The sequence below is a fragment of the Alosa sapidissima genome, chromosome 20, assembly GCF_018492685.1.
Source record: "Alosa sapidissima isolate fAloSap1 chromosome 20, fAloSap1.pri, whole genome shotgun sequence".
In the NCBI taxonomy this organism is placed as follows: Eukaryota; Metazoa; Chordata; class Actinopteri; order Clupeiformes; family Clupeidae; genus Alosa; species Alosa sapidissima.
The window spans coordinates 27,058,323-27,071,569 of record NC_055976.1 but is presented as its reverse complement, the minus strand read 5'-3'; the positions used below and the strand labels follow the sequence as shown (position 1 = coordinate 27,071,569).

The following is a 13,247-nucleotide window of genomic DNA, read 5'->3' as shown; positions in this document are numbered from 1 at the left end:
TAATTTAGTCAGACTGCCGTTGATGTGTGCCATTATAGCTCGGTCGAGATAAGGTGTGTTAAAGGACTGTCTTTTTTACCTGGGCGAGAAATGAATGGGCTCATACCGTTTAGTGTTATGCCAAATTACACATTCACTATTCGGCCATTTGTCTCTCTTGTGGCCTGAATGACAGTATAACTATGATTCCATCAACAACGCAGACATGCATCTTGTTTTTTTTGTTGTTTTTTTTCCCCTGAGGTGATGCTAACGCACCAATGGCGCTCCCACAAAGAGTAGCCGAACCCATTCTTAGACACATAATGACAGGGATTGAATGTCCGCAGAAGCATCTCTCCAGATAGAAGGCGAATGAAAAAGGATAGACATTTATTGACAAAAAAAACACACAGACACAGCTCTAGGTTTATGTAAGAAACGTGGTTATTATTTAGCATCAGCTTCAGTTACATACTCTACTCAAGAACACTCTGAATAACCATTTTCATCATACGTTTTTTTTTCAATCACAGATAAAAAATAAACTTAAAGATGTTACAAATATAAACTGTATTCTTAAGACATTAAACCATATTTTAAATGACAAAAAATGAAAAGGTAGGCAGGGAAAGGTCAGCTAATGCTTAGAGAGTCTTATCTTCTTACTGCTTTGCTTCCCATCCAAACAGAAAGAGGGAGAGAGAGAGGGAGGAAAGAGAGAGATAGAGAGAGAGAGGGAGAGAGAGAGAGTAAAATGTGTGGTGTGGGAGTTGTACACAAGCAGATTACTTTTGGCAATGACATGAAGAAATCACAAGGGCTAAAGGGTTTCTCTGGGCCAGTACATGGCAGATTACAGGGCATCATCTTTACTCACACCTTCAGATCGGAACTGGAGATGGCACTCTTACAAACCTCACATAATCCTACCTGCTTAAACAGAAGAAAGGTAGTGTCTATACTGTTAGTACAGGTAGTGTATATACTGCTTGTACATGCACATACTGTATATACTGTATGTGTTGTCATTTTTGTCTTCTGTCATCATGAGTGGTCGTGATGTCATCGTGTACATGAGTGGTTTTCTCTTATTGTCAACAGGAAAAAAAAAACATCCATCAGAATTACACAAGGAATCAAATCAGTTGGGGTACTCATATGGAATTAATTAATCAATTATAATCATGTAAAAAAGGCCCAATCTTGCAATCTTGCAGGTGAAATACGGAAGCAGGTTCTGTGGTTTGCTGTTCCAGCGCCTCACCCACCCACGTTAAAACCATAAAACCACCATATATGAACCATCACAACAGGGCTGATCAAAGGCTGGCTATGCTCTCAGTGCCTACAGCAGTCAGCCCTGGAATACAAAGCAATCACACACATACACACACACACACACACACACACACACACACACGCACATGCGCACACACAAACAAACATGCACACACACAAACACACACACATACACCCAACACACACACACTCACACACAAACGCAAACACACACACACAAACACACACACGCAAAGACACACACACACACACTGCTGAAGCTCCTCTGTGTACAATGCACATCCCATTTTACACTCTTACGCAATCAAAACACTGAGTAAATGTGTAACTTCTCAGCACTGAGACTGGACACTAGATCAGGAGGACACAAAACTCTCTGGACTTCTCTGGACTCTCTCAGGCATTTGTGTTATGATCTGGACACTCTCTCAGGCATTTGTGTTCTGGGAGTAAAATTCAACAACAAATGGCATCTGTTTAACAGTGAATCATAACACAGTGAACTCCAGTAAACTGGAACTGGAATAGAGTGTAGAACAAGCAGTGGGAAGAGATAATGGGCTTCCTGAATATATGGCATATGCTCTGTTAGATATTTTAAAAAAAAAAAAAAAAAAAAAAAAAAAACATCACAATTGCTCCTATGTGTTTAAAACAAAGCATAGCTATCTGAAATGGTGGACTCCATCCGTATGCTATGATGGCTTTTTACAATACTTTACAGTACACGAGAGACAGCTTGCTTTGCCCACTCCATCAAACACAAGTTAGTGTAAGCTGTAGTGAGTACCATGTGTTTTAATATATTTATACCCTTTTAAATCCCTTTTTCAGATTTGTATATAACAAACAAAAAAGCAGTAAGTATCAGATCAATGTATTTTAAGCAATGGAAACTTAACTTGGCACATACACATTGAAGCCTGAAGAGAGACCAAAAAAAAAAATGTGTGAATGGGAACATGGAGACACACTCTGGCCAGACCATACAGAGAGTGTGTGTGTGTGTGCAGAGAGGAGGTGTGTGTTGTTTCATGACATGGCATGGACTACGAGAACACCAGAGGGTGTACAATAGCTGTTGAGTGGCGCATGTGGCGGCGGTCAGAACCGGTTTATGTGTGTGTGTGTGTGTGTGTGTGTGTGTGTGTGTGTGTGTGTATGTGCAGCAGGCTGAGGGTGTGGAAAGGAAGCTGACCAAAGGGCAGCGTTAATTAGAAAAGCAAATCAATGCCTTTAAAAAGCTAAAGCTTCACCAGGGCTCTCTCCTTGTGTGTGTGTGTGTGTGTGTGTGTGTATGTGTGTGTGTGTGTGTAATTATGACGCCACGACTGCAGAGGTGGGCGAAGAGAGGAGTGGCATTATCGCCTGCTCCAGCACGTGACCTCTTCTCCACACCTCCTGTGTAAACAGGACAGGTTCAAAACAGGGGGGGGGGGGCAGGTCTCCTGAACCTCTTCTTGTGTTGCACCGTCATACAGCTGTGTGTCAGGTGCTCAGGGTCAGGCAGTTCTCTCGCATGCAGACAAGGGGAAGCTAATGTAACGCGCCTTGATCCTTTCTGCCGGTTGCTGTTGACGCCTCCGTTCACACACTGGTGCCTGCAGGCCTGTGATAGTGCCCCAAGACCTGCCTGTGATCCCCCCCCGCCCCCTGCCCCGGCCGCCTGAGCTAAAGGATTTAAGGGTTTTATGAAAAGGAGGATGCAGTCACTGTTATATGCCTACAGCCAATAGAAAAGAGAGGACAGTTAAGCACCGGCCATCTTCAACAATACAAGCTGAAGACGAATAGACGAACCAGAAAAAAAAAGAAAAAACTCATCAAATACGGAATTCAAAATGGACCCATGTCCAGTTCAAATGATGACCCTGCCGACAAGTCTAACTTTAGCCTAGTCCAGTTAGGGAAATGCCCCGGTTGATATATTGAATTTCTTTTCTTGTATGTCAACTGACAATTGAAGAGGCTGGATTGGCAGTGTTAAATCTTCAGTGGCGCAAACAAACAAAAAAGCACTTTGTGGTAACTGGTTGATCGTTTTTCTTGGAAACTTTACAAAACCCCCCCCCCCCCCCCCTTTCACTGTTGGATGTTGCCGACTGCTCTCTGCGTAGGCTAGCCCTCTGTGGCACCTTTGTGTTGGGTGTATTTCCCTACAGGCTTTACATGTATACACTTGATCACTCTTGGGTCAGAGACGCTAGGTGCCGTAGACTCTGTGTGGGCCGTTAAAGCACAGCAGCACCTTGTAGATGGTTGCCCACTCCATGTTCTGTGCCATGCACAAAGTAGAGACAAAGTGTGGTATAGTATAGAGATACTTCTTCAGTTGTGTTGTCTACTAGATATATACATCACAGGAAGGACGTACAGCAATGATACGACACAGGGCAAAAGTCTTCAGGGAACAGAGAGAGAGAGAGAGAGAGAAGAGAGGGAAAGAGAGAGAGAGAATGAAAGAAAGAATAACAATGCAATGATGTGTTATGCTAAATATGGAATGCCAAGCAAAGGAAGTGTGGAATGAAGAGCAAGATAAATCAAACCCAACCGAGGGCTCTGCTCAGGATCAATGCAGCAAACAGAGTCCCCCAGTTGATTAAGTGTATGAAAGCATGCAGTCATTGCAGGCGGAAAGTAGATACTCCAGGCTTCACATGCGTCAAACATAATAAAGGTCAAACTGCATCCCAGCAAATTCAGCTGATCAATGAGAAATACTGTATTCTGTGGTGGTGGTTCGTGTGTGTTCGTGTGTGTGTGTGTGTGTGTGTGTGTGTGTGTGTGTGTGTGTGTGTGTGTGGCAGTGTGAGGGGGGATAGATTGGCAGTGTATACGGTAGAATCAGGGCAGTATAAAAGTCCCCCCTTGGAAAAGAAATTAAACGAAATAAATAAAAACAAGTATCTGTGCAGTTAAGAATGGTAAAAAAAATAATATCATAAGCAGATAAAAACAAGCAAAAGATAAATAGATGAGGCAGAGTCCTTCACACGTAAAGCAGTGAGTGAGAGGATGAGTTGATAAGGCTTCAGACAGCACTGAGACTATTAGATGGTTTTGTGGTGCATATTGCGTTTTCTTTTTTCTTTTCCTCGTCTGTCTTCCTTTTCTTGTCTTCTGTTTTTCGCCTCGTCTCCGTGGCGATGTCGTGGGTTTTCTGTGTGTCTTTTTGTGTCGTAGTTTTTTGTCGTCGGGACCTCGCCCTGGCCATGCATTCTGCCACAGTCTGTCCACCGGTCAGACGTCCTCAGTGTCCAGTTCCCCCTCCCTCCCTCCCTCCCCCCATCAAACCTGACCTCCTACTCCCCACCCACCCCAGTGTCTGCTGTCCACACTTCCTCCCCCTGGCCTTACTGGTCTCTTTGGCACTTGGCTGACGTCTGTGGATGTCCGGTGAGCTGGGGGTGATCATCGGGGCAGCAGGCTGGGGTTGTGGCGCGAGCGGGACCTCTCCAGACCAGCACGCCGGTTATCTGCTGCAGCGAGACACAGAGAGAGACAGAGAGAGAGAGAGACAGAGAGAGAGAGAGAGAGAGAGAGAGACAGAGAGAGAGAGAGACAGAGAGAGAGAGAGACAGAGAGAGCGAAGGAATGGAGAGAGAGAGAAAAGAGACAGAGAACAAAGGGAGGGACTAATTAAGTGTGAGGAAGTGAGTCTAGAGTGGGGCGGAGAGTGTCTGGTGTCATAGTAACTCCGCTGAGCTCTTGATCTGAGCCTATACTCAAGAGCTCCTCTACCAACTCTCACATCACAGGCAGCGCACACACATGCTTATTAAACACAGACACACACACACACACAGAGACATTGGCACGCAATAAATAAGACAATATTCATACACACTGCACCCCATCAAAAGAGACAGATCTTCGACAGAGCTCTGGGGAAAAAGAGTACATCTTGAACGAACACTGGAATCAGACAGACTAGTGAAACAGGGAGTGAAGGATGGAGACATAGATAGAGAATGTGTGTGTGTGTGTGTGTGTGTGTGTGTGTGTGTATGTGTATGGGTACGGGCCAAAAACAGAAAATGACAACATTACAAAAAACAAAAAACAAAATGACAACATCCACCCCATTTGCTCCAAGACGACATCTGTGAGACATTACTGCAAAGCTGTGTCGGTGCATTAGTATTTGTTGCATGTCCCCAATCGCTCCCACCGGTACAGCCACACACATAGAAAGTGCCAGTCTCCACTTGGCAGGCGCGGACAAGCGGCGCCAAGGAGCGGTCAGTGACAGGTGGACTGGGTAGTGCCAGCCTTTACCCCATGGATGGGGTCCCTACCACGCCTACACTCTGGCGTGCCTGGCATCGGGCGGAGTGCCGCACAATGGCCGCTCGCTCGCCTGCTCGCTTCTCTGCGCCAGTCAGGAGGTGCCAGGTGCCCGGCGTGGCGTGGCGTCCTCCAGAGTGGGCATTGTTTAACGGTGCCCGCTGCCATCCATCACGTCAGGTAATGAGCTGCGAGCGAGTGAGACAGGGCCACGCGTGTGTTCATCTGGGAGAACACACGCGAAGCAGCGCAAGCTCGCTCGCTCACGCTCACACACACACACACACACACACATTTCTGTTGTGAGAGAACAATACAGATGGCATACAGGAGGAGAAAGGAGAAATAGGTAGTGAGTGAGAGAAATGGAGAGAGAGAGGGAGAGAGAGAGAGGCAGACCAACATAGAAAGAAAAAGAGAGATTGGGAAAGATAGAGCGAGGACCAACAAAAACAGAAAACAGTGAAAAAGAGAGGAATAAAAGATAAATACAAACAAAAGAAAAAGGGTGACGCAAAATCAAAGGAGATACAGATGGCAATGCCAGATCACTTCCTGTTCCCTTTGCTAAAGTTCAGACTCCTGACCTTCATAAGGTCAACCACTTGGCACTCTCATCTTTTCATCCACACACACAAAAGAAAACTTCAAAACTGGAAAGAAGAAGAAAAAAAATACATGCAAGGTTTCTTTCCCAACCTGCCCGAGGGCTTGTAAATTCTCTCCCACAATGCACTTCTGTGCATTCTCACATTAGCAGCAGCATGAGCCAAGACAGGAAGAGGAAGAAAAGAGAAGAAGAGAGGTGGAAGAAAAGCCTATTCAAGAACGGATGCGAGGAACATAAAGACATGTAAAGCAGAAGAAGAGTAAGAATAAAGAGGAGGAGGAGGAGGAAGAGGAGGAGGAGGAGGGCAAGCAGCAATGCGATGTAGGAGGAGAAAGAAAATGTTCATCATATCTCCGGCTTCATTTGCAATTCCTATAAATGTGCCCTCATTCCTCGTGGAGCTCTGAGCGCGCACCCTCAGACCTCTCCAGCATTCAAAGAGTCCGCTTGGAGAATAAAGCAGGCTTTGGCTGATTAATACGGGGTCACAGCCGCGCTCACAACGTGGGAGGGAGAGTGAAAGAAGATTAAAAAGAAATAAGACCACAGAGAGAGAGAGAGAAAGATAGAGAGAGAGAGAGAGAGAGAGAGAGAGAGAGAGAGAGAGAGAGAGAGAGAGAGAGAGAGAGAGAGAAAGAGAGAGATGAAGAGAAAAAAAAAGAGAGTGTGATAAAGGGAGCGAAAGAGAAATATGTAGAGAGACAGACAGGGAACGAGGATACGAGTGGAAGAGAGGGGGAGAGAGAGACAGACAGGGAACGAGGATACGAGTGGAAGAGAGGGGGAGAGAGACAGACAGGGAACGAGGATACGAGTGGAAGAGAGGGGGAGAGAGAGACCAACATCAACACTACGACATGTTTTCAATTGTTTTAGAAGATGTCCCCTATGTTTTGAGGTGCAATAAGGAGACTCTATTTTCTGGAATTGAAAATGGAACAAACTATTATAGCTAGATTTTGAGAGGCCATGATGGAAGAATCAGAACATTTACCAAAAGGCCCGGGAAATAGCAGGTGAGAGACAATACTTGGAGATAATTGCTTCAAGCACAACAGATTGACTACAAGCCCAGATGCACACGTAGACACGCACACACACACGCACACACACACACCAACACAGACACACACACACAGTCAATCAACACTGACAGAAAAATCTCCCAAATAGGGAAAATAATGTTTGTGCAATCCTTGTTGCAACTGCACTGCTAGTGAGGAGAGGATGCTCTCCCATTCCCAGGAGGAGAGCTCTCCACCAACCTCCTCCCCATCCTCATCAATCTACAATTGAACGACTTGAACAGCGACAATTTCCACCAAGGGGCCCCATATTACGGCTGCACACCTCTCCACGGGTGGAATCAAGAAGTCCCGGCAACTTCAGGGAAAATCACAGCCCCGGAAACTTCAAGGAAATTTACTGATGGCAAATCTGTCTGTGGCCATCATTGTGATAGGTTTATTTTCTATTGGCAATCTGTTTTTCATGGAGGTGGCCGCTTCAAGGTGTTGAAGAAGCACAAAAACAACTAGGTGAGGAAAGTGGTGTGTGTGTGTGTGTGTGTGTGTGTGTGTGTGTGTGTGTGTGTGTGTGTGTGTGGCTGAGAGAAGAAACCAAACAAAGGCTAACAAAATACAACTCCCAGGTTACCATGGGGGAAAAATGGTGCCATTCTTGGACTTAACGTAACATTAACAAGGGTACTATTGTGTCTTGGTTTAGCATAAGGGTGGTGATGACTGCATGGTACAGGTGAGGGGAGCAGCAAACTGAGTGCCTACCTGAGCAGGTAAAGCAGGCCACGTAGCACTCGAGCTCACATAACAACGAGCCATGCTAACATAGCTGACATGCTGCAGATACTGAGGGGCAGATCGCTTTTTTGCGCCCACTTGAGATGCATTTTCTTCCCAACGTGCGCGTAAAAACATGCCGTGATATGCACAAACAGCCTGCACTTAGATAAAACCACAGACCGCCTGCCACAGGAGCTGAGACTGGCAATATGCGCTTTTCTGTGCCATGCATATGCATTCATAGGAGGGTCAGGGGAAAGTGGGACTTCTGTATAAAAAGATGGGAGGAGAAGTGTAAAATGCGACTAGTTAGGGATTCCCCTGTACAGTATGTTCGAAAACTGCCCATCTGCACGTCTGTTTTGCGGTGCAATGCGGTCTTGTAAAAGCAGGTGTTATTCCTAATTGCGGTTAAATGTGTCAATAAGAGAAACTTTCAAAGACAACAGAATCACTATTCAGAGCACCAGTTTCATGTCTTTGTACTATATCAAAAGCAACCTTAACTTTCGCTGGCCTTTCAAATGTCTTACTTTCTCGTCATCCAGATAAACTTTCCTACTTGCTAGATTTGACCAATCCTCCACAGCCTATATGCACAAGTAGTTTGAGTAGAACTACTGCTCTTCATTATCTCCCTGCTTGTTGACATCTTATTATGTATTGTAGTTTGATTCCTTTTAATGTTGTCATCAGTTAACTTCATTTGGGCTTGTGATGGAAGTATGGTGTTCAGTTGTGAAAGTTCGCAAATTGCAGTAGGGGGCGGAGAAAGGCGCTGATTACCTGATGAACGGCAGGTTTGATAAATACCACATAAACTGAAGAAGCTCAGTGTGTGGTTTCAGCGGGCTGGCCATGGCGCTGATAACGCTGTGTTCGCAAATCTACTACGTACATCTGGCCCTGAGACTATAACACACACACACACACATACTCGCACGCACACACACATACTTACACTCACACATGCACACGTACTGTACTTACACGCACACATGCACACGCACACACACACGCGCACACTCACACGCACACATATTACAGTCTGGCTGACAGCGAGAGAAGTCAGATGCCATTTGATATGATCATGGAGGACCAAAGGCTTCACAAATGGTTCCGGCACATTCTTCCCGAGGAGATTAAAAGCCATATTGGGCTTGGCGATACCGTCATCTTTTTCAGTAATTACATGAAGTTACATCATGAGAGTGGGACTCCTTGGAGTGAGGTTTGCCTTGTGAATAGACGAGCAGAAGAAAAGAGAGAAGGAGAAAAGTGCACTTCATGCAAAGAGCCTCTGTAGTCCTTCATTTAAGTATCAGACGGCAACAAAGGAGGGACATAAGTCGCGCTGGAGAGATTATACATAGGAGACTTCATTACTATGTTAATGTCGGGGAGCTCCAGTCAATCAAATCCACCTCAACAAGAGTATTACCTACATGATAAGGCCCCGTCACTGTGTGTGAGGCAAAGGCGCAGTTATCTTCAAAGATCCCTCAAAACAGACAGTTTACCTGACCAACACACACAGAAAGACACTAATATTGAATACACACCTACATACACATACAAACATACACGCACGCACGCGCGCACGCACGCACGCGCACACACACACACACACACACACACACACACACAATCTCTCTCTCTCTCTGTCTCTCCTCCCACAAACTCTCGGTCATATACACTTAAAAGCATTTTGAGAGTATTTCATATTCTCATAATGCCGGGAAAAAAATGCAATAAAAGTGATTAAATCTCTCTGGCCGGGTGTGTTGACACACTGTGTTTACTCGCTGCTCCAGAAGGCGGCCTGGCAGTGGTCACAGCGGCAGCTATCTGTGTCCTTCATCTCCTGCCGGCCCGTGCCGGGCACTCTTCAGCTCGCCCAGTAATTGAGCTCCAAACCCAGGAACAAGATGGAGGGAGGGGGGAGAGAGGGGGAGAGGGAGAGAGAGAGAAGGACCAGAAGAAAGATAGAAAGATGGAAGGAGAGAGGGAGGGAGGGAGACAGCAGACAGAGAGGGATGGAGAGAGAGAACGACCAAAAGAATGAAAGAGAAATGGGAGGAAGTGAGGGAGGGAGGGCGAGAGAGCCAGATTTCTTTGGCCTGAGTTATGGTGCAGGGCGGGTGAAGACTACAGTGGCATCAAAACAGACCCTCATTTAAAGCCAAGGAGTAATTGCTTTCAAAGGGAAGAAAGGAGAGAGTCAAGTAGGGAGGCAACTCAAGATCAAGCCAGCGGAGAGCGGGAGGTCAGAGCAGTAGCGGTGGCCAGGGAACTACTTCAAACTGATGGACAGACACAAAACACACAAACACACATACAAATACACACACAGATACATACAGTACACACACCCACACACACACGCTGAAATACAATGTTGCGGACAACTCAACTATGAAAAGACACAAGTAAAGTTTTAAACATCCATGATAATTAGAAGTAGCCAAACCAACGGAAATATTTATAAAAAATAGGTGTAGATCAGTTTGATCACAGCAGAGAGAAATAATCGGGGAAGCAAAGGCAAACGCTGTCCCCAATCCTGGTGAATAAAAAAGCTTTAACATGTAAACACATATTTCCATATACTATTTGTACACAATTCCATGTGTTGACATCCATCTACAGTAACTTCTAGCTGCTCAGCTTCTGTTTCAAGGCAAGTGAATGGATAGAATGTTCAGTGAATGCACTGCGCATAATTGTTGATATGGTGCAGTAATATGTGAGATATTAATTCATTAAGCATAATTGTGATTTTCACATTCTTTTAGTTGCAATAAAATGAAGAAAAAAGCTTTGATGTGTAATTATATAAAAGTGCACAAATGATTTTAATAAGATTTCAATTGTGCTAAGATTGAGAATCCAATTATAGAAACTCATCATGATTCACTATGTATAGATTTCACACACACACACACACACACACACACACACACACACCCAGAGAGAGAGAGAGACAGAGAGAGAGAGATAGTGTGTGTGTGTGTGTTTTTATGTACATATATATATATATATATATATATATATATATATATATATATATATATAATCACAGATTTTGTTTTATGACTGTTATTTAGTTTTGTTCTAGATACTGTGTGCTTTGGCAACACTTTCTTCATGAATTGTCATGCCAATAAAGCGCTTTGAATTTTAATTTGAGAGAGAGAGAGAAATTGAAGAGAGAAATTGGAGGAGACAGGAGGGGGAAACAAACACGGCAACTGAAGACTCAAATTGACCTGAGACAGGAAAGCAACATAGTGACAAAAGAGTGTGACAAAATGTCACCTTTGTTCATTCTCCCTGCCCAGTGGAGGTGCGGATGTTTAGAGGAACCCTGAGATGTGTATCAGACTCCAGCCCAAAAGAGGAAGTACCCACATAGACACAACCCAAACAAACTTTCTCCTTGAAAACTCTTTCAACTGAATCAGAAACATACGCAAGTCTGTCTCAAGCTTTTCTTCTTCTCTTCTACTCCTCCTCAACTCACTGTAAACTCATTGTATATACAACTGCAAGTGAGGGAGATATGTTGTCTCCAACATGGCAGTTTGTTAAGACGCAGGATAATCACAATAACGAAATTTAAAAGGACGGGCAACCCACATGACAAATCAAGAGTGACAGGGGCCTTGGCGTGCTTATTCCCCCTTGCCTCCCAACTCCCACTTTTCAATCAAAGTAGCTCCCCGTTGGATGGGCAGGCTGGGCCGTCTCTCTGCCAGAGTGACCCAGATATTATATACGCACCGTCTTGACTCCGCCATTTGGCTCTCCTCTCACGATTCTCTCTACCTAGAGGAACTGCATTAAAGTTTCAGGCTTCCCACTGAGAAAGCCACGTTCCGTTGTTTAAAATGGACTGCATCTTAACAGATTTCGCTACAGGCGAACTCACCCAATGCCCCCATCCCCCTCCCCCCCCCATCCCCCCCCCCTCTCTCTCCCTCGTCCTCTCCTTTGCCATTGTCCAGTTCTTGTCCCCCTGGCTCACATTCTTTCTTTCCCGCGTGCTCCCCTTTCTTCCCGCTTGGCCAGCGCTGAAAAAGAAGCCCCTGTCCGAGAGTAATGGCTCCTGACAGCTTGGCACACACTATCGGAGCACGGGAGCTGGAAATCACCGAACACGTCCATAAACAAATGCTTATTTTTAGAGGAGGGAGCGAGGCAGCCGTTTTATCTCCACGCCAAGGAGATGTTTGACAGGTTTGTGTCAGGGACGAAGGGGCGCGAGGAACGATTGAGACAAAGTGGCGGATCGAAGATGCGCGAGCGACTGAAAAATGAAGAAACGAGAAAGAGTCGAAAGATGGGCGAGGGCTTTGGAGCGGACGGAAGTCTCAGGCCACTTCCTGGTGCATCTGGAGTGCCAGAAAGAAAGGCCAGACCCCTTTTCCCCCTCTTTCTTTCCTCGATCTCTCTCTCCCGCTCTCATCATCCCTCCGTTAAGCAAGAGCCTGCTGGAGTGCCAGGGCCCGGCGTTTGATTGAAAATGAAAAGCTTGACAGATTCAAAGTTGACGTGATTTCTCATTGGTCGGCTGCTCTGTGTGCCAGACGCGCTCCTTTGGCATCTCCGCGCAGGCGCGGCATCGCAGTGTGAGGCGGATGAGTGGCACTCTTCCGGATGCTTCCTGACACATACGAGCCGAAGCCTTGTCCGAAAAGAGAAGGCAGAAATCACAAACAAATGCCCCACACCATCTGTCTTTCCTTTTACTGTTTCTTTTTCTTATTTTGAACATCGATTGTGGCCTTGGCCATATCTCAACTCTCAGATGTGCTTTGAAGGGTTCCAAAAAAACGTAATTATTGAATAAATTGTTAAACTTGAAGGACACTAGCCACAGTGCAGACCTCTTCCAAGGCCAAAGCAGAAATATCTCACAATTTTAAAGAAAAAAAATGTGGATCTTTTCTGACATTTGGATGCATTTAAATCTGACCCATGCTACTCCCATTCACATAAGTACTAAAAATCTGCCATGTAGTGTTTGTGCAATCCTGCTGATAAACAGACAAACAGCACCAAAAAACATAATGTCCTTGGTGGAGGTAATATGTTCTAAAATCATTTTCAGCATTTATCATTACCGCTACCAATTCCTTACAATTCCCACGTCTGAGAATATCATTTTTACCTAATCCTAACAAATGCTGCATATGTCTGATGGATCCCGATACATTATTACACTATTTGCCATGGTTACCTCTTTAGTGTTCATATTACAC

The 13,247-nt window shown here is 45.2% G+C and overlaps 1 long non-coding RNA gene across 2 annotated transcripts in view; it reads right to left on the bottom strand.

Annotated features, from left to right (window-relative positions):
* Positions 1-4,602: 4,602 nt before the first annotated feature.
* LOC121694406 overlaps positions 4,603-13,247 on the bottom strand; it is a 58,657-nt gene continuing 50,012 nt past the window's right edge. For both annotated transcript variants that reach the window (XR_006025745.1, XR_006025746.1), the window contains one exon: positions 4,603-4,763. This is a non-coding gene — a long non-coding RNA (uncharacterized LOC121694406). The remainder of the gene's footprint in view (positions 4,764-13,247) is intronic.